Below are 23,622 nucleotides of genomic sequence, written 5' to 3'. Positions count from 1 at the left end.
ATAATAACTCATATTATTCACATTATTTTCGGGGTGGGGGAGACTACTCCAGATATGTTTCGGTATTATTCTGATCTCATCAGCGAAGAAATATATTTTATTTATATTTTCAGAAGTGACTCAATAGTTGTTAAATAAATGTGATTGTTCATCGGTTGCTTTGTGAATACATAATTCAGTGACAACATCTCGTGAAAAGTAAGAATTAAATTAATGTTTATATATTTAGTACATGGAGAATGAAAAGTTAAACTAAACTTATGAGTTGAGGAAAAGCGAATATTAATCAAGAAATATTAATATAGAGCAATTACGGAAGGGAAGGCCAGTCATATTTCGATTTGATTCGGACTTACCTGTGTTTATATACGTACCAATTTCACAATAAAACGTGACGATTGTTTAAGCTGTGTTAAGATCAATGAACCTTCATTGATCTTGACCTTCGTTGGTTAAGATCAATGATCATTTGTTAAGATCAATGAACCTTCATCTATGGATTAAAATCAATATTCTGCTCTCTAAAAATTCAGCGTTTATTATTTGTGTTAATTACCCATGCGAAAACTATGCACAGGAAAACGACTGACATTGTGTTTAGAAAGACACATTCTCTAATGCTTCATCATCTAGAAGTAATATACGGGCTAGTAACTAGTGGAAACTGTAAATAGAGTTTAATATTTCCGAAAAAAAAAAGTCGAATCGTTAGCACTTCAGGCAAAATGCCAAGTGGTAGTTCGCCTGTCGTTCTGATTTCAAATTCCGCCGAGGTCGACTTTGCCATTCATTCTTACGGAGTCGATAAAATAAGTATCAGTTGAGTATTGGGCCGATGAATTGACTTACCTCCCTCTCCGAAAATAGCTAGCCAGAATTTGAATTCAATATTTTTGCAAAAATCAAGGCGACAAGCTGGCAGAGTCTTTAGCATGCAGGAATAAATGCTAGCGAGATATCCTCCGTCTTTGCGTTCTGAGTTCAGATTCTGCCAAAGTCGACTTTGCCTTTCGAGTTCGATAAGTACTAATTGAGCACTGGAATAGATTTAATCGATTTGGCCCCTTTCCGAAAACAGCTGGCTTTGTATCAAAAATTTGATATATTTCTGCAATAATGAAGGCGACAATCTGGCAGAATGGTGAGCGCGCCATGCAAAATGTCTAGCTGTATTTCGTTCGCCTTTACGTTCTGAGTTCAAATTCAGTCGAGGTCGACTTTGCCTTTCATCCTTTCGGGGTCTATAAAATAAGAGCACTGGGATCAATGTAACTGACTTACCCGCTTCTTAAAATGCTGGCATTCTGTCACATATTTCTACAAAAATCTCAGATTAAGTAGTTAATATAATTATTACTTATCTAACCATGGAAATTATATAGGGTCTATCTACACTGAAAAATATAGCCAAAAACGAAATTTTCAATTTAGTTCCTAGAGTTAATAGGAATTTCGAGAAGTTAGTTGCTTGAGAACGTTTTAGTATGGATATCACTATCGTTCATTCAAAACGAAAATAGCATCGTATTACAGATCTGTGAGAAATTTAATATACTGTCACTAAAGCGATGCGAAACCACTACAAAACTACTATAGTACTTCAGTTTCCATTGTACCAAGTTGAGAACACTTAATTAACATCAACCATTACCTGAGTATTCCACGTTGTCAATTATTCACGAACCGAAATACAAAGAACTGCGACTTTCTTCTGAGGATTCTTCATAAATTTAATTAAATAGACGCGCACTAACATGTGTGTATATTTAGAACACTGAAGCAAATTGATTCATCAGTAAGATGCTGGAGATCTATAGTGTCAGTATCTGATGTTGAAGAACATCCCTAAAGGGCAAATACTACTGCTCTATTAAGATCAATGAGTCTTCATTAGACCACCTATGGATTAAAATCGATATTCTGCTTTCTAAATCCAAAACTAATGCGTTTCTCTGCCCCCAAGAATTATACATCAAACGTCTATTGTGAATTTGACAAGTGGTTTTGGATAGGAATGGTAACAAAATCATTAACAATTTCGTGTTGCATTCTCAGAAATATAAACTATTTTAGATTCCTATGTGTGCACTCTATGTAGTGTTGACAGCAGAAGAGTGAGAGGAAATATAATTTGCAATAAAATAGTGATGACGAAAGGCAATCTAATATACAGCAGAGTCCTTTGCAATGAAATAGCAACAATCTCTTGTCAGCATTTTTGGGGATATACTTTTGAAACGACGGGCAATTACCAGGTAATTTGAAAATTTTCTTTCCTTGTGCATACAAATTGCATTCAGCGGTGGAAATATCTGATCGCCGAAACATACGCGCAAGCGCATTATTCACACACTTTCACGCATGTATACACATAGAGAAAGAGATATAGACACACATATTTCTTTCTATACTTGATAAACATTTCATATAAATACACCAGTACTTGGCAGTAATAATATATAAATGAAGTTCTGTCTACGATGGATACACCGGTATATATATTCATATGTATATATATATATAGTAAGGGAGAGAAAGAGAGAGATACATAGAGATTGTAGACAACATATATGTATATATATATATATATATATATATATATATATATATATTCTTTTACTTGTTTCAGATATTTTGACTGCGACCATGCTACAGCACCGCCTTCATTCGAACTAATCGATCCCAGGAATTTTTCTTTGTTAACTTAGTTCTTATTCTATCGGTCTAATTTCCAGAACTGCTAAGTGTCGGGGACATAAACGCACTAACATCGGTTGTCAAGTGATGTGGAAGGAACAAACACAGACACACAAATACATACCTACACACACGCACACACAAACACGCACGCACACACACACACACAAGCACACACACACAAGCACACACACACATACACACACAAACACGCACACACACACAAGCACACACATACACAAGCCTCACACACACATACACATACATATATATAGTGATAATTTACAAAAGACGAAGACGAGTGTGGAAACAACAAACAGATGTATTAGTGAGAAAGTATTTTTCGTCTCGAGCCTACGCTCTTCGACAGAATGGAACAAAGAAATAAACAGGGAGAGAAAATAGAAAACCGTTTAATGGCTAGCGATCTATCGTGGCGAATGCCGAATAAAGGTGTCACACGGGAGAGCTAGGAAGAAGGGGAGATAATAAAGTAGTGGTGATCCCAAAACGAATGTGCACGTGCGTGTGTATGTGGCATCGTCTATATGCGTGTTGAAGGGGGCTGGTGACCTTGACGTGTGCGTGTGTGCATTTTTAGGTGTGTGGATGATGGTGTCGGTGTTGGGAAGTGGTCAGTGCTTGTGTGTGCGCTACTGTGGCTGCTGGGAAGTAGTCAATGCTAGAGTGTGCGGGGTGGTGTTATGTGGTGTGGTGTGGTGTTTGTGGTGTGGTGTTTGTGGTGTGGTGATGTGTGGTGTGGTGTTGTGTGTGGTGTGGTGTGGTGGTATTGGTGTGTCGGAAGGCGAGTGGGGGAAGCAAGGGCGGGGTCTAAGGGATAGGATGAGGGTGGGATGTGATTTATAGGGATGGTGGGTTGGAATATGTAGGGTGGAGTAATGAGGGAGGGGTGACGATGAAGGGAGAGGGTGAAAGGGAGAAGGTGGGTAGTAGGGAAGAGAGGAAGTAGGTGTCAGAGCAAAAGAAGAGAGGTGGTTGGGAGGAAGTAGGTGTCAGAGGAAGTAGGTGTGAGAGGAAGAGAGGAGAGAAGAGGAGAATTAAATGAAGAGGGGAGGAGAGTTGAGCACATGTGGCGCAAAAGAGCGGAGAGAGAAGACTAATCCCTGCTCACGGCGAAGACGGGAGTCCGGATGTCCCCAGTGCAAGGACAATCCGAACACAGACAAGTGTTGTAATGAGTGACCGGTAGAGCGGATATATACACGCATATACATGAGTGTGTATGTGTGTATGTCTGTGTGTCTGTCTGTCTTTTTATCTGTCTCTGTCCCTCGCCACAGTTTGACAACCGCTGTTGGTGAGATTATGTCCCATAACTTAGACGTTCGGCAAAAGATAACGCTAGAATAAGTACCAGGTTTTAATAGAATAAGTACTGGAATCGATTCATTAGCCTAAAAGGTTTCTTCAAGGTGCTGCTCCAGCATAGCCGCAGTCTGCTAACTGGAGTAAGTAAAAGATAAAAGATATGGGAAAGGAAGACAAACAGAGCGAGATAATCTTCCCGGACAACATATAAATTCGTTTCGTATCCGCAATACATAAATACATCTCTTGAAATGAAATTTTAAAACTGACATAAGAGTTAATTAGTTTTTTTCTTTTTCCATTAAAATTTCATTTGTAGTATAATCTAGCATACAGAATTGCATGCTAAACTTCCTCAATTAATAACGGCATGTTTCATTTCGTTAATCGATACCTTTTTCCTTGTTAGATTGTTCTTCTCACTTTTTCCTCCTTTATTTTATATTCTCTCTAAATAGATAATAATGCGTTGAGTAGAAATATCAATATTTCCATACTGCTTCGTGAATAATTTCGCTATAAAATACTACGAATCATTATATACTACTCGATAAAGAACTTGTATGTCTATCAAAATTCCATTATTACGTGAATATTTTTATATCATTCCATATAGTTCGTTATTTATAATAATACAGCACAAAATTAATATGTATAAAGTAAATCTTATTCGTTCTTATTTTATGCCTTTTTTCTCATTTAATTACCCATATTCTCTTAAATTTATTTACATTGACGCTAAATTGGCATAATATTGCTGAAAATATATTATATTTAGTTTTATTCGCCTGGTTTGCACACGTCTTCCTATATGTTTTATTCACAACATATTTCATGATATAGTCTTACATCTTTATAGTAAAGTAAACCAATACTGATTTGTTTCGTGTTATATTAAAAGGCATCTATTTTTCATTTGTCAATAATTGTATTTATAATTTCTTTTGGTTTTTGCATATCGATTTCATGTACAATTTAATTTCATAATTCTAGATGCTAATTTTAATTCTGCATATATCTTTGAATGTCATCTTCCGCCACATATGCTCTGTCTATCATAAATAGTAACATTGCCAAATACAGTGTCAAACAAACCACAATTTTGGAAACTGATTAGATCATAATACCATTCTAATACACACTCCCTTGGGAGCGGAAACAGGAAATTCTAACGACCCAGACTATTTTACTGCGTGGCCCGCATTCACAATACCTTGCATAGTACAGTATTAATAGACTTGTATTATTCATAATAATGTGCAGCACTTCATTTAATACTATACTTCATTTAATTATTTAAGTAAATTTAATATTATTTTATTTAGAAGTGACAATTCCTGGTTCGAAAAACTACGTCATCCGAAAGTCTTCGGAAACAAAGGTTCCAGAAAATCAACCCGTATTACTATAGCTGTGTTGACTTTTATTACTGCATCTGCCAATAAACAGTTCTAAGACATAGAAGTCAGATAGTTAGTGGCAGAAGATAATCTGTTATACTTGAAAAGTACTTATTTTATCGAGGTCGGAAGATTAAAAGTTAAAGTCAAATCCGGCACGATTCGCAAACAGAAAGTAAAGCAACGCTGTTAAAATACCGCAAGACTATTTTGTCACCACTTGAGCAATTCTATCGATTTTCCGCCTTAGAATTATATAAAATAATAGCTTTCTAATTTCAGCATTCTATCAGCAATTTTGAGGGAAGCGCGTTATTGCTTCCAATACGCGAGAGGTACTTTATTTCATCGATCTCAAAAGAGCGAAACGCAAATTTGACCATGAATTACAACTCAGAAAGTAACTGATAGAAAATATAATGAATAGAATTTTGCCCGACCTTAAACGATTATGCCATTTTGCCGTCTTCAGAATTATATACATCAGCATGTATATAATTCTGCATCAGCATGGCCACAGCTCTGAGCTGAAACTAGAGAAAAAATGGTTGCTTCCTATATATACACACTGATCGAATTTTTGAGATATGGGTTAGTTAGCTGAATTGAGTCATTACTTGAGTGATACTATTTTTAATCTCCCCTGTAGGAGTGTAAGTCTAAAATGAGTTCAGAGTAATTTGCTATTAAGATATCGAAAGCCGAATCAAATACCGCGAGGTGCTGGATCATAGTCGATTATATTGATCTACGATCAAATATTGGTACATATTTTATTGACCCCAGAAGGAGGAATTGTAAAGTAGACCTGAAGAGAATTTGAACACTGTAGCTATAAAGGCACAAATAATTACAGATTGCCATTTTTCCCATTGTTATAATAAATATATCATTAGAGTTTATTAAGAATGTATCTTAGAAGTCTTTATCCGCGTCGTTATTATTCTTTCTTGTCAGTTGAGATGAACTGGAAGAAAATAGCAATTATACAATAGTTAATTTGTTTGGCCTAATGTAATATTGTTCCATGAAATTGAATTATTAAATATGGTTTCCTCTTAAATAAGAACTATTACAAAAGAATAAGAGCAGAAAGAAAGAGATAAAATGGTGTCGTGGTGATGTGATGATACAGAGGAGAAATAGAATTTGAAAGGAACAGAAAGGCAAAGAATAATGACGATGATGATATTGAGAAAGAGAGAAACAGGGGGAGGTGGATGTAAGAAGAACAAGAGGAAATGATCTAAGAGAAAAGCGAAAAGGAAAATAGGAACAAAGATGGCAACCGAATTGAAATTATATATTTACTTTCCAATAATACAATATGGCAGAAACGTTAGCTCGCCGGGCGAAATGTCGTCTGTTCTTTACGTTCTGAGTTCAAATTCCGCCGAGGTCGACTTTGCCTTTCATCCTTTCGGAGTGGATAAATTAAGCATCAGTTACATACTGCGGTCAACCTAATCGACTGACCCCACTCCCCAAACATTTTGGGCGTTATATATCTGATATAGCGGATATATAACTGTTACAGAGGACAACAAACACCAACGCAAGGCAAACCTCTCAAGTCATATTCATTATTATTATTATTATTATTGGAAAAAAAAACTCAGTCTTACAGCTGTTTCGAGGATATCCCAGAGTACAGTATATTCCGTCATCGGTGACAAATAGGGAAAATGAGAAGAGTATAGATTAATGAAATGACGACATAGAGGACAGGAATAAAGGAATATGGAGATGAAGAAAGAGACACACGCGCACAGGCACAACACACACACATACACACATACACACACATACACACACACATATACACAGAGGCCTGGTTGAAGGCCCAACATTCCAAGTTCTTTTAGAAAAAACTGAAGGACTGCTGTAATAAGTGTGTGGATCTGTGAGGGGAATATGTTGAATGAAGTCATAATTAACTATTATATTTTCTTTTACTCAAAGCCAGGAACTTTTAAGCACGCTCCCATAAATGCCAAGTAATTAAATTCAGCCGGTGAGATTTAATAAGCAATTAAAAGTACTAAATTTCTTCTGATTGTTGTTGTTTAACCTCAGGTCAGTTATGATCTAACAGTTTGTTCATGAAATGTATCATTGCTGTGATCATTCTGTCATTTATGATGTAGATACTGTATCTATGGTTGCATACCATAATATCTATAGTGGCCTTACTTAACAGATATATACATATGTATATACAACCAGTGTTGGTCTCTACGTTTTTTCTTTCTTTCTCCCTGTCACTCTATCCCTCGTTTTCTCTCCTCCTTTCTTTCCCTCTTTCTTCTTCCTTCTCTCTCCCTTAGTTTTCTCTCCCTCTCTCTCCCACTCTCCTGTCTCTCTTTCTCTCTGTCTCTCTCTCTAACTTAGCGGTTCGCTAAAAATAATTCTGTAACATAAGTAGCAAATTTAAGATTAGTACTGAGGTTGATTTGTTTGAGTAAATCATTCAATGAAATGCACTAGCATGGCCTCAGTCGAATTACAAAAAAAAGATTAAAGACTAAAATAGTTAAAAACAGTATGTATGCATGCATATATTACATAGGGTATGTATGTATGTATGTATGTATGTATGTATGTATGTACGTGTGTATTTTGGAGATGTACTTCCGTTGAAACAAAAATGGTTTCAGTTTTGAATTAACATATTAAGCCATTCAAAAACCCACAAGACTGAAAAGAGCCTCCTCTCCACAATAAACGTATCAGTAACCAAGTTGAAATCAATGTGGAAGCATTGACACCACATAATAAATGTTTAAGAGAAGTTTACAGACTGCTTGTATTTGAATGCCTAATATTTGTCTTACACGCAGTAATTGGTTTATACGCATGCACACAAACATATAATAAAACAAGGATCGAAGTTCGTTCCCGAACAATAGGATCATACGGCCGGTTTCCGGGATTCCATGGCGTATACATAACCCCGATCTGTCACAGGACTACAAACATTTGCCAGCTGAAAGGACTCGATCAACGTTAAATGAAGTTGGTCTCAAATTCGTATGTAGAACACGCTAACCAGGAAGCCACACGTTTGCGTGGTTTAGTGTTTAGGGTACTTTGTGTTATTATATATATCTTTTTTCGTGCGTGTTTGTGTGTGTGCCTGTGTGTGTAGGGGTGGTGGGTCTAAGTTAAAATTCTTGGAAGACAAGAATTCAATAAATAAGCGAGACATAGTATGACTGATATTATTATTTTTCTTATTCAATAACGGCTGTTATTGAATCAACTATTTTCTCGGGAACAGCTATTCAACTTGCTCAGAAAATGCTGTCGCATATATATATGGGGGAGGGGTACGTGTGTATGCATATGTAAGTATGATATATATATATATATATGTGTGTGTGTGTGTGTGTGTGTGTGTGTATATATATATATATATATATAGATAGATAGATAGATAGATAGATAGATAGATAGATAGATAGATAGATTTATATACGGATGCCTATATATTTATATATATATATATATATATATATAATATATATATATATATGTGTGTGTGTGTATACATATGGGTATGTTTGTCTATTGGCATGTATGTCTGCCAGTACCTATTTCGTGTGTTGCCTACGTGTATGTGGGCGTACGTGCGAGAGCAGTGTCTGCGAGAGCGTGTGTAGATAAACGCGCGTGCAATTATAAACATTATTGCCAATATTATTCGAAATGAAATTAAAATTGTTCAGATAGAAAAACTAGATTTATAGAAATGTCATTTTGTAACCTTCGCTGATTAAAGTTACGAGTGGGAATAAACACGCATAAATTGCTTCTCAAGACATTATTTTGAATGGACGCCTAAACTAATATCGTTTGTAGAAAATTTTCAATTTTGTTGTAAATATATTTTATGTTGTTATCTATTTATCATTTATATATTTGCTTTCGCTTAATATACGATGATATTTACAACAATACCAACAGCAATCTGAACACTACTATAAGTACTAAAAAGAATAGAAATAATAAGTAAGAAAATGGAGAATAGAATAAAAAAAAGACATTCGAGAAACATAGAAAGACATCCTGTCGAAGTTATATAACTATAAAGGCTGCGGCAATAAATAAGAGCACAAACAACAACAACAACAACAAGAAGATCAATGCCGATGGTGATGATGATTGTTTCTAACTTAAGGGCAGCAATTTCCGAACACAGTTTAGGCGATTGCAGTGACCTCAATACATGACTGCTACTTTATTTTATCAACCGCTGGTATATGAAAACCGACGTTTAACCCCTGCAAGATTTGAACTCAGAACTTTAAAACTGGACGAAATACTGTAATTCATTTTGTTCTACAATCCACCGCTATTATGACGTTTATTATTATATAAAAGCACATAAATTTCGTGGGGAATTTAGTTGACCGCACCACTTTCTGTGAATAAGTGTGCACATATACACCCACATTCCCAATCCCGCCATTTCTATATATATATATATATATATATATATTCTTTTATTCATTTCAGTTATTTCACTGCACTCATGCTGGATCACCGCCTTGATTGAAGATTCTTTAGTCGAATGAATTGACCCCAGTACTGGTATTCTTCTTTAAGCATCATGTTTATTCTATCGGTTTCTTTTGCCGAACCACTATTTTTACTGGGTTGTAAACACACCACACCGGTTGTCAATCGGTGTTGGGGAGACAAATACTGACACAAAGTCACACACACAGAGATAATACCAATATATATATATATATATATATATATATATATATATATATATATAGTAGAAATTAACAGAAAAACAAAAGACGAAGACAGTGGTATAAGCAACGAGCACGTTTGACGCTTGGGAAAGTAGGAAAGTCTTTAGCATTTCGAGCCAACGCTCTTCAACAGAAAGGAACACGAGGAAATAGACAGAGACAGAATAAAAAAAGCTGGGGATTTATCGATTAATCTTGGCGACTGGTTGGAAAAAGGTAGTTGGACAGGAGTGATAGAAAGAAGGGGAGATAATAAGTTACTGGTGATCCAAAAATGAAGGTGCACGTGCGTGTGTGCATTTGAGAGTGTGTAAATGTATGCGTGTGGATAGAGGCTAGTTAATTTGACACGTGGATGTGTGCGTGTGTGTGTGTACGTCTGTAATGTTTGGGTGTGCAGATGATGGAATCTGGTGTGGGTGCTGGGAAGTGGCCAATGCTAATGTGTGTGGAGCGGTATGGAGTGGTGTGATGTGGTGTGAGGTGATCTAAACCACTAGGTACGCTGGGTAAGTGCTGTAGCGGATTACCAGGGCTCCAAGCTCATAGCCGAGACGTGAGTTGTGGAACCATTTTAGATTTCCGATATAGCATTTGTTGTCCTTTTTAACAATTATATATATAAATTAAATTCGACTTAGACTGAAAATCAACAAGCAGAGTTTGCTTTAGAAGCGTTGAGATGTCTTGAAAGACACAGATAGGGAAATAATTTTATTCCCAAACGCAGAATAATGCTAATAATATAGCACGAACAGGATAAACTAAGTAGTGCTTTACCAGCATTTGACGCATAATCACAAGGATGTGAGTTCGAGTCTAATGGCTGGCCGCCGACAGAATTTTTTTCTGCAAAATATGGATAGTTTATCCTGTTCAGGCTATATTATTAACACCATCCCGCGTTTGAGAATACAATTATTTCCTTATATATACATATATATATATATATATATATATATATATATATATATATATATATATATATATATATATATATATTCAACGGATTTCCGAACGATGTACGTTTAACAAGTTCTGCGAAGCATTGGTCAGTCACGTGGTTACAAAATCACCTTCAGAACCACATGGCCTTTTACGTCCATATCTCTCTATCTGCTTATGCGTCTTTCTATGTATACGTGTTGATGTATATATATTTGTGGATTTCCACTTCCCACAAGTAAAATATTATACAATTCTATATGTGGTGTTCTCCAAGTTCCTTACTCCTGAATGTACACGTATTACATATATATGTAATAAAAGATTTATTGAAAATATTCTGCGATACCTGTCTCCTAGTAATACAGATTTCACACGTGCAGAGTTTTTTTTTTTTCTTTTACTATGGAGAGAAATGTTATAAATAACAAATACACAAATGGCTTTCGTTTTCGTTGTATTTCTGCAACAATATTTCTTACGCCAAGAGGGAAACGTTTAGCCTATTCTGAAACACTCCAACACGTACACAAATAGGACAAGACAAACCAATTCTTCTTTCCATACTGATGGTGATAGCAAAAATCCATATCCCCGGATGAAAATTTAATAGATTTGTTATTACTAATATCTGCATTTCTTAGTGTCATTTCCTGTATATTTTTACATTACTAGTGAAGATTACTAGTGATATAACTACGTAAGCTATACTCTTTTACTTGTTTCAGTCATTTGACTGTGGCCATGCTGGAGCATCGCCTTTATAGTGGGGCAAATCGACCCCAGGACTTATTCTTTGTAAGCCCAGTACTTATTCTATCGGTCTCTTTTGCCGAACCGCTAAGTTACGGGAACGTATGCACAACAACATCGGTTGTCAAGCGATGTTGGAGGGACAAACACAGACATGCAAACGTATACATACACACATATATAAATACATACACATATATACGACGGGATTCTTTCAGTTTCGTCTACCAAATCCACTCACAAGGCTTTGGTCGGCCCGAGGCTATAGTTGAAGACACTTGACCAAGGTGCTACGCAGTGGGACTGAACCCGGGACCATGTGGTTGGTAAGCAAGCTACTTATCACACAGCCACTCCTAAATCTATAGGTAGCAATTTGGATTAATTGTGTTCTGGGTAGCCAAAATGTAAGGAGGTTTCTTCTCTGATGAAGGGACAATATTAACAGAAGCAGATCTAATACGGAATTCCCACGTTTTCCCCTTTTCCTAAAGAGAACAGTAAATTTTTTTCACAGTCTATAGTTTCTCCGCTACGTTCTGAGTTAAAATTCCACCGAGGTCGGCTTTGCCTCTCATCCTTTCGGGGTCGATAAATTAAGTACCAGTGGAACACTAGGTGTCGATATAAACGACAAATCCCCTCCCCGCAAAAATATCAGGTCTTAAACGAAGGGATTATTATTATTATTGTTATTATTATTATTGAGTGAGAGAGCAGTGCATGCCATCAAAGTGACACTGGGGTAAAATATACGAAGCCCATATACCCATCATGACTACCCGTCTGATAAAGGTACACCAGGCACATGCATCACAACCATATGTGCGCGACATGGTGATCTCATATCAAGATAAACAGCACATGACCTTGCAGGTGGGGCCAGTTAGAATTTTCTTCAGGTTGAGTAGCCCATCCCGCTCAAACGGTCCCTGAATAAGGGTTGTTTAGGATGTTGAAAGAACCACCAATGTTCCAGAGGTGAACTATTCAAACCCCAAAGAAACCCTCTCACACATGGCTATGATGCTCCCCCACTACTTCTGCTCGTGATCAGAGATGCACATATCGTCAGCCACTAAGGGACATGCTCAACTGTTAAGGTCAAACAACTGACAAGCAAATCTGTGGTATTGAGCAGAATATTTGCTGTAGCCCATCTTTTATACCAAGACAAAACAATGTACATGATAACACTTCCAATCAGTTAAGATCAGAAGCCATGAGAGCCACTGCCTGGTACTGCATCAGGGCATTTATTATATTATTATTATTATTATTATTATTATTATTATATTATTTATTAACAGTAATAGCTACAAGAGGCGGGGAGGTGAATGTGGTGGTGATGGTGCTATATATATATATATATATATATATATATATATATATATATGATGTATGTAGTATATACATATATATATAAATGCACAGACATTCGTTTGCGTAAGTGTTTATGATTGCCTGTATGTAAATATGTAAAAACCAAGAAAAAAAAAGAAAGAAACTGAATGTTCATATATAAGCGGTCTGTATACCTTCTTCAGTATATAAATAACATTTATGTATTTACAGCCATAAACAGAGAAATAGTTATATATGCATATCTTAAAATGCATTTATGTAATGTGTTAGCATATGAATGTTTGTAGACGTATGTGCGAGTGAGCAAGCACAAGGTTTTTATTTTTTTACCTTATTTTGTACTTAACATTTTTCTTCATCTTTCTGCTGTCAAACTCATTCTTTCTCGCTCTCCCTCAGCGCCTATCCACCTCTTTCTTCCTCTATTTCTCTCTTTCACCTCAACCAATAAATCTAGGTAAATCTTTTGCACAATACACATGCGCACTCATACACAGATACACAGATACATGCGAATATTCGCTCCCTTTGGCATTCTCTTTTCTCTCACAATTTATCTCTCCCTTTTTTTTCCGTTTCTCTATATCTTCCTTTCAGTAACTCGCTCCCTTCCCTTCACTGCACGTTGTGTGCAATCCGGGTTGCCTTGATATGTATGCATAATAGATATAAGAATATTATAAAGTAATGCCCGTTTGTATGTGTGTGCGCGCTTGTTATGTGTGTGTGTTGTGTAGTGTGTATGTATGTGTTTTCTTTTACATGTATGTGAATGCAGGTCTTCTTTTATACATGTGCAGTATTTCAAATATATGATTGTCGCCACATAAATGCATCAGATTTCTCTTTTCCTACTACTTCGCTTCCGCCATTTTTCTGCTATGTGTATGCCTCAATGAGTGTGTGTGTGTGTGTGTGTGTGTGTGTATGTGTGTGTGCGTGCGTGTGTGTGTGTGTTTACATGCGAATACGTTTATGTTCGGCGTACCGGCATAAGTGAGTGCGTGAAAATCATTTGAACATGTTCTCCTTATATGTGGTTCCTTTCTGAATGTCTTTGGCAGTTTTATTTAAGGGGTTCCATGTTGCCTTAGCAACATGCAGATGATATACGTGCAGTATCAATCAATACAGGTAGATATGGAGACGTAGAAAATAAAATCTCTGATGATTTGGAAACGCGTTCTCACGTTTTTTGCTTTTCTTTTTTTTTTCCCTTTATATAAAAGAACGTCAGTATGTAAGAAATATTACCATGATAACCATTCCTCGTCTGATTATTCTTGCTTCATTCAATAAACAAACCTATCTCCTTTATCAACCCATATATTCCTTGTATCTTCCTACTATTTATTTATCCGTCTTCATCTATATCTGTATCATAATTTGCTCCCTCTGTCCTCATTTTAGTTTTCCCCTCATATATATATATGTGCATGTATGTGTATATGTGTATGTGTGTATAAATAATATTTATTTATATTATATATAGGTATGTATATATATATAATATATATATATATATATATATATATATATATATATATATATTATATATATATTCATACACACACACACACATATATATATATATATATATATTATATATATATGTATCTATCTATCTATCTATCTATATATATATATGACAAATAAAAGACGGTAAATGGAATATACGAGAATTTATTATTAATGTCGACAATTGTTTCGACACATCTAGCATTGATTCTTCATAGGTAGGACACTCTGGTTCTGGAGCATCCGGCGGTGCAGATGTATCTCGTCGGGTGATAAGAGAAATAAAAAACCGTTAAAATAACAGTTCCGTAATGAAACTTTTCGTTTTGTAGAAAGAAAAGCAGCCAGACCGAGGAAATGTCTTCACTTATATAGAAGATCAAGTCTAAAATCACAGGTGGCAAAAAGAGAAACGAACACGCAATCCTGCGAGAAAAGTATATATATACATGTTTATATTCATATATATATATATATATATATATATATTTGAAGGTTGAAGATGATATATATATTTGAAGATGATGTACAGGTATGATATATATATAAATAAATATCTATAAATATAAACCATCCGATCTTCTGATTACCTCATTTCTTCTAATATATATATATATATATGTGTGTGGTGTGTGTGGTGTGTGTGTGTGTGTGTATGTTGATGTAAAACTCTATACGCAAAGTTATGCCAAACAAGGCTTTTCAAGCTGTTGGAAATATAAGGATTTTAGTGACCAACTGATATAATTAGGACAAAAATTCTCAGAGCTGGTACCGGGGACTCAATGTTCATTTAATTTTGTTATACATCACTAATCACAATACGCTTCTGATTTCTTCTTGATTGCTCCATAATATTTAAATACTTTTGTAGATTTAGTTATAAATTCATAAAATCCCAAGTATTATTCAAGTAAATATTCAGCATTTATTCATTCTAATAAAATATGAACAACAGTATTTATGAATTGACAGAATCAGTGAAGATTTACATCATATGTGCTTGTTTGTCTGTCTATCTGTCTGTCTGTCTATGCCAGTCACTCCACAGGTTGCCAGCAAGATTTTGTTTCTTTACAACCCCGTAACATTGTATTTCCGCAAAATAGACTTATAGAATATGTAGCAGATTTTAAAAGTAAGTACTGTGTTCGAGTAAACTAGTGGCTCTCAACCAGGGTCCAATATATATGTTTTGGGGGTCCACACAGCAAAATAGTAAATTGGGGATACACAATAGTATTTTAAGGGCCCCTATAAACATTTAGCTTTAGATGTATGCATTGGTATGTATTGCAAGAAACAGTTGGGTTTCTTTCTGTCATTTTGCATAGATCAACCTACACAACTAATATGCGTAATAGCAAAATAGGAATTTTGAAATAAGTTTCTACATAACTAGTTTTTAAACAACAAACGGCTATGAGTAGGGGGTCTACCTAAATAAAATAGTAGTCTAAATGGTTGAGAAACCCTCGACTAAATCGTTCAAGCATAGTCGCAGTCCAGTGATTGAAACAAGTAAATGATAAAAGACGGATACCACTGGACATTTTTTTTCTTTTCCTTTTAAATGATACGAATAAATGTTGGCTAATGGATGAAACTGATAATTTTGTGTATATAGAAAATACATGAGTACGAATTCAACAGACATATGATATAATATTAGGATTGTAAGGCGGAGAGCTGGCAGAAACGTTAGCACACCGGGCGAAATGCGCAGCCGTATTTCGTCTGCCGTTACGTTCTGAGTTCAAATTCTACTGGTATATACGGTGCGTATTCAATGCCCGTGCTTACAATAAGCTTTTAGAGAAAGTATACCAATGTCTACATAATATATATATATATATAACACACACCACCACATATATATATATATATATATATATTAATATATACACACACACACACACGCATATATATATATACATATATATATATATATATATATATATATATATATATATATATATATATATAAAGAGCTTTTATACAGTTTCCGTCTACAACATTCACTCATCAAAACAGAGCTTGGAAGTATTGAATAAGACACGTGCCCAATGTACCGTGCAGTGGGACTGAACCTGAAACCACGTGGTTGCAAAGCGGGCAGCTTAACCACACTACCATGCCTGTATGAGTACAAAGTAACTATAAAGCCTATTAACACATGATACAAATAAGGAAATGGAGCATAGAAATAATCAGGCTTCTGCAATGAATAGGTGTACATGATTGTGTAGTAGGCAGTAATTAAAAATCATGAGGACACATAGTAATTAGAGTTACTGCTCGTAAAAACAAATTGTAATAAAATAAGCTATTAGAATTATATGGAGTTTAATTAATTGGTGGTTAATAAGAATTCGTATAATCTTCATTTAATAAAATAAACAAAAGTAGTAAATAGAGTACATATTCAAATATGAATTTAAATAATTAATTAAACTGGTATGAATACCACCCTCGAAGCGGTTTTCAGATGAATTCGCAATACATACATGTATATATATATACACACACATATATATGTGTGTGTGTGTGTACGTATGTATATATATGTCATATGTATATATATGTATATATATGTATGTATGTATATATGTATATACATGTATATATATGTATGTATAAATATATATGTATGTATAAATATATATGTATGTATATATATACATATATATATATAGTATATATATGTATATATATGATATTATATGTATATATATACATACATATATATGCATATATATATATATATATATATATATATATATATATATATATATATTATATATACCGTATATAAATCTGTGTATATGCATGTGTACACACACACATACGTGTGTGTGTGTGTATGTATGTATGTGTTATCGCAATGTTTTGAGTATATAAGAAACAACATTAGCAAATGTTTCCTTGCCGACATTTTTCTTAAGAAAGAAACTTATGGTAGCATACAAGAGGGAAAAGAAAAATTTAGCGAAATAACTTTTAGACACTTATTAACTTGTGTAAACATTTATATGAAATATCGAAAGTCATAACATCCTAAAAATACGAAGTCCTCTGTTTTGGCTCCAAGCGGTTTTCTTTTCGTTCATGGTGTATGTGTGTGTGTGTATATGTGAGTGTGTGTTCAATATATAAACTGCTTGAAGCCAAAACCAAGCACTTTCATATTTTTACTATTTTACATACAAACACACATACATACGCACACACTCATACACAAACACCACACACACACAAACACACACACATGCCCACACACTTGTCATAGATATAGATAGATAGATAGATAGATAGATAGATAGATAGATAGATAGATAGATAGGCAAACAGACAGACAGACAGATAGGTAGGTAGGTAGGTAGGTAGGTAGGTAAACACATAGATAGATAGGTAGATAGAGAGATAGATAGACAGACAGATAGATAGGCAGACACACACACATATATATATAATATATTCATGCATAGATACATACATATACCAGTGTGTGCGTGTGTGATTGCGCGCGCGCGTATGTACATGTGTATTTAGAAGGAAATTGTTGGCAGTGATACATACATACATATATATAATATATATATATATATATATATATATAATATATATATATAAATAGTAATGCAATACGAGAGTACTGCTTTCCAGTAAAGAATAGCCCGTGAGGGAAAATTATCATAGAAGTAAATATATGGCACAACGAAGTGTGCCATATATATTCTTGTAAATATATATATATATATATATATATATATATATATATATATATATTATATTTCTTGTAAATATATACTTGCTACGCTACTGAAAATTGTCGAATGATCCATAAATCTCATCAATGAAATTTAATATGTATTTACTTATACAAAATCACATATCTATCTCCAATCTCCACTTTTCTCATTAGAGTGCGATTTGAAAGAAATTAGCCTGCTATCTCTAGCAGAGTACACGACATTGCACAGGCCTGTCGTAGCAAAAAACTCCGCTCAATGTCGTATTTAATGACCCAGTGTTTAGTGGTTAAATTGCGTTTGTAATGATTCAGTGCATGGATGGCTGCAATGTTTCTTCAGCAGTTGCTGAAGCATCATCGCAACCATTACAGTCAAATGGTTGTAATGAAACCATCCGGAGAGGTCTCAGCAGTGGTTGAGAGATCTCAGCAGTGGGTGCTGAAAGATTCCTAGCTTTGGGTAAAAGAATGTACAGGAGGATCAACTAATTATGATTTTATCCAACATATTTCCCTCTCAGATTCACACACCCATTGCAGCAGTCATTCAGTTTTTCTAAGCCCTGTTAAAAGAACTTGGAAATTTGGGCTTCCAGGCCTTCCGAGATACCATTAAAGATGGGAGTTCTCAGTGCACCACGTGTATATATATATATATATATAATATATATTATATATATATATATATATATTATATATATATATATATATATATATATATATATATATATATATATATATATATATATATATATATATATAATATATATAGGCGCAGGAGTGGCTGAGTGGTAAGTAGCTTGCTAACAAACCACATGGTTCCGGGTTCAGTCCCACTGCGTAGCATATTGGGCAAGTGTCTTCTGCTATAGCCCCGGGCCGACCAATGCCTTGTGAGTCGATTTGGTAGACGGAAACTGAAAGAAGCCTGTCGTATATATATGTATATATATGTATGTGTGTGTGTATATGTTTGTGTGTCTGTGTTTGTCCCCCTAGCATTGCTTGACAACCGATGCTGGTGTGCTTACGTCCCCGTCACTTAGCGGTTCGGCAAAAGAGACCGATAGAATAAGTACTTGGCTTACAAAGAATAAGTCCCGGGGTCGATTTGCTCGACTAAAGGCGGTGCTCCAGCATGGCCGCAGTCAAATGACTGAAACAAGTAAAAGAGTAAAGAGTATATATGTATGTACATGTGTGTGTGTGTGTGTGAGTGAGAGAGAAAGGGGGAGTGGGTACATGGTGTATTTGAGGTGTAAGACTCACGATTTTTAGATCCGGATTTCAATTTCTAGACCGGTTGGTGCATTATGTTGTTGAGAAAAACACTTCATCTCACTTTGGTCTACGATGATTTCGACAGGTACACAGTGCACCTGTTCAGACAACGTCAATTTGATGGAGAGTGTGAGATAATGTGTTACACGAATATTTGATCACTATAAACGAATCATTTGTTCGAGTCGTTCGGAGGGCGAGTCCAGCGTATATATATATACACAGAGAGAGAGAGAGAGAGAGAGAGATCACAGCAGTGGGTGCTGAAAGATTCCTAGCTTTGGGTAAAAGAGAGTACAGGAGGATCAGTTAATTATGGATTTATTCAACATATCCCTTCTCATTTATTGAGAATATTCAACATATCCCTTCACAGACTTATTGCAGCAGTCGTTCAGTTTTTCTAAGCCCTGTAAAAGAATTCGGAAGCTTGGATCTCCAACCAAGCCTCTAAGGGATACCAGTAAGGTCAGGAATTTCTCAGTGCCGACTCGTAAACTTGTGTTAGGTTTAATGAGAAAGTTGGCTGTAATAAAAGAAAGTTAGTGTCGAGATAATAAGAATGTTTATTATGGTTTCAGATTTTGGCACAAGACCATCAGTTTAAGGGAGTGGGTAAGTCGATTACATCGACACCAGTGTGCAACTAGTACATATCTTATTGAGTCTAAAGGATGAAAAGTAAAGTTGACCTTGACGGAATATGAACTCGTGATGTAAAAGATTAGGAAAAAATGCCTACTATAGGCATATGGCGAGAAATTTTGTCGGGGTGGGGAGTAGTTGATACCATTATTCTCAGTGCTCAACTGGTACTAATTTCACCTGCTATGAAAAGATGAACGGTAAAGTCGACTTCGACGAAATTTGGACTCAGAACATAAAGACGGACGAAATGTTGCTAAGCAATTTGTCTAGCGTGCTAACGGTACTGCCAGTTGCCGTCTTCGAAGTGTTTATAACGAAAGCAAAACGGTAACGGTTGTTGTGGCTGTGATGAAATCTAATAACGTAGTAATGCAACTCTGGACTACTTCTAATGAAATGCATCAGTGGTAGTTTTAATGACAGATAGAAAGTCAAGGCGGCGAGCTGGTAGAAACGTTAGCACACCAGGCGAAATGCGTTGCGGTATTTCGTCTGCAGCTACGTTCTGAGTTCAAATTCCGCCGAGATCGAGTTTGCCTTTCATCCTTTCGGGGTAGATAAATTAAGTACCAGTTACGCACTGGGGTTGATGTAATCGACTTAATACCTAGGTCTGTCTTTGTTTTCCCCTCTGTGTTTAACCCCTTGTGGGTAATAAAGAAATAGGTATTTCGTCTGTGGCTACGTTCTGAGTTCAAATTCCGCCGAGACCGAGTTTGCCTTTCATCCTTTCGGGGTAGATAAATTAAGTACCAGTTACGCACTGGGGTTGATGTAATCGACTTAATACCTAGGTCTGTCTTTGTTTGTCTTCTCTGTGTTTAGCCCCTTGTGGGTAATAAAGAAATAGGTATTTCGTCTGCGGCTACGTACTGAGTTCAAATTCCGCCGAGATCGAGTTTGCCTTTCATCCTTTCGGGGTAGATAAATTAAGTACCAGTTACGCACTGGGGTCGATGTAATCGACTTAATCCGTTTGTCTGTCCTTGTTTGTCTCCCCTACGTTTAGCCCCTTGTGGGCAATAAAGAAATAAGTAAGAAAGAAAATAAAAGAAAGTAAAATATAAATAAAATAAAATACAGTAAAACAGAAGAGTTCAGGCTTCGGCTTCATGCTCTTGCCTGATGGGGCTGTGTAGAGTACGAGGAGGTTTAATTTTCTGTCATATGTTCAATGGTGCACAAATAAGTTATCGACACGACCTTTATATATAACAGCGTTGATTTTATTGAAACATCTAATGGTGTTCTTTTTAGGCTCATGCGTTCTGAGTTCAAACACCACAATGACTCACTTGAGTGGTAAACTTCAGCTGTGACCCAGTTTAACATAACCTCCTGCTGTTTTGATTGCTTTGTCGAATTCCCCTCTTGCAAGCTTTTCCGCCAGAATTTTGGTTTGAGAATAATTTTCTTCTTCCTGCTTCGAGGTTGCAAAGACACAGCACATTGGTGACTTTAATGACACTTGAGCAATTACTAGAATGATACAGCTCACTAGCGGCCCAAATGTAACACCTCAACAATTTGTATAGATACTACTAAGCGATTGTAATGACAACTCAAACCATTTCCCATGTCATCGCGTGTTTCTACTAATAATGATGTGTTACTGGGGCATAACTGAATCAATGCAATCGATCTGGTGGCATGAAAGATAATGTCAATCAAATCAGATCAGTCTCTTTTAAAACTGGAAAGATTCATTTGATAATAAAAAAATAGACCGCATGGTCACGGCTGGAAAAACCTTTATGCATAGGTTTACTCCTTCATAGTCGACCTCGTGATATCCAATCCCCAATTGTGATTTTACATCCACCTCACATTCATCTTTTCTTTCCCAAATGTACTGAACAATTTTGAATTTGAGATGGTATATCACAAAGTTCATACTCCCGTTAATTACATTAGAGAATAAATATAGCAAAATCACTTCAACCAAAATCGTACCTTCAGTTCACCTGTATACTTAAACTATCACTGATGAACCCTAAGCAAATAATAATGGAACCAATTAACATTTCCCCTTTATTCCTTTCTCAGTGACTAATTTTATTAGTGGTTTGCATCTAATACAATCTTCTCTTATCTGTTATGTCCTCTTTTCCTTGAAAATTTTCTTTCGTTGATCATTCAAACTACGTATTTGTTTATCTTTTCAATGAACTTTCGCTTCATTCTTATTCCTTCAATCTAATGTAACTACTCTATCTGGGAAAATGCTTGGAACAGCCATCATGTTGTATATCGACCACTCTTGCGTAAATTGTTCCTAATTTTCAACAACACTACTTGCTATGCAATATTTTATTTCTCACTACTAATTTAACACAACCACTTGGTGTTCGCTTTCAACCACTTTCACCACAAATTGCACGTAATTCTACTCGAAACCGATATTTTACGCTCAAATACCCTTAATCAGGAATACATTTGATTGTTATTTTCTTTACAGCAATTCCTTTTATAAGAATCAGCAGGAAAATTTCAATTTACAATTAAGAATTTTACTGTAATGCATTCGAATTGTATTTTGCTTTCAAAACGGACAAATTTTATGGTAAACAGATACTCTAATACTGGCTTTCACAAACAATTACCTGCATTTTTCAATAATACATACAACACATTTGTCAATCTTACAATGCAAAACTGTAATGTTTGTTAATAGTCATAGCATAAATTTCAGCTAAGTGAAAATCCATTTCACATAAATTTCCAGACGTTGCTTTTGGTTTCACTTGCACCATTAAAGGGGTTATTTAGACTTAGGTTAATCCCAACGAAATAGACCTATGCACAAAGCCATTCCAGTCTTAACTATCCTAACTTTTATTTTAGACCTAGGTGTTTAAAATAGAAATATCGAGTTAGTTCTTTTTTTTTTCACAGTACATGGGTTGTGGTTTAAAGGAGATTCAGCTCTATATATTTGGGTACCAGAGTTCACATTAAGGCTTCTTCCTTGTCTCGAAAGATCATAATATTTGTGGAAAATGTTCATTCTTTTGTCTGCTAGATACTCAGAAGCAACTAAATTTCTTCTCGGTACATTCTTCCAGCTTCGATGGTAAACTGCAATACTTAGTAAAAAGAAAATAATTGCAATTAAAATAGTTATAATACGTAATACAATGAGAATCTCCCTAATGTATTTCTTATC

At 35.4% G+C, this 23,622-nt stretch overlaps 1 long non-coding RNA gene across 1 annotated transcript; it reads left to right on the top strand.

Moving 5' to 3' along the window:
* The first annotated feature begins 1,130 nt into the window (after positions 1-1,130).
* LOC118763490 lies at positions 1,131-21,428 on the top strand. The gene is made up of 3 exons (XR_004999249.1): positions 1,131-1,239; positions 7,503-7,506; positions 21,381-21,428. It is a non-coding gene; the product is annotated as an uncharacterized LOC118763490 (long non-coding RNA).
* The last annotated feature ends 2,194 nt before the right edge of the window (positions 21,429-23,622 follow it).

This window comes from Octopus sinensis, linkage group LG5 (genome assembly GCF_006345805.1).
Source record: "Octopus sinensis linkage group LG5, ASM634580v1, whole genome shotgun sequence".
Lineage (NCBI taxonomy): Eukaryota > Metazoa > Mollusca > Cephalopoda > Octopoda > Octopodidae > Octopus > Octopus sinensis.
Note: the sequence above shows the minus strand (reverse complement) of the source record. Positions and strands in the feature narration are given on the sequence as shown.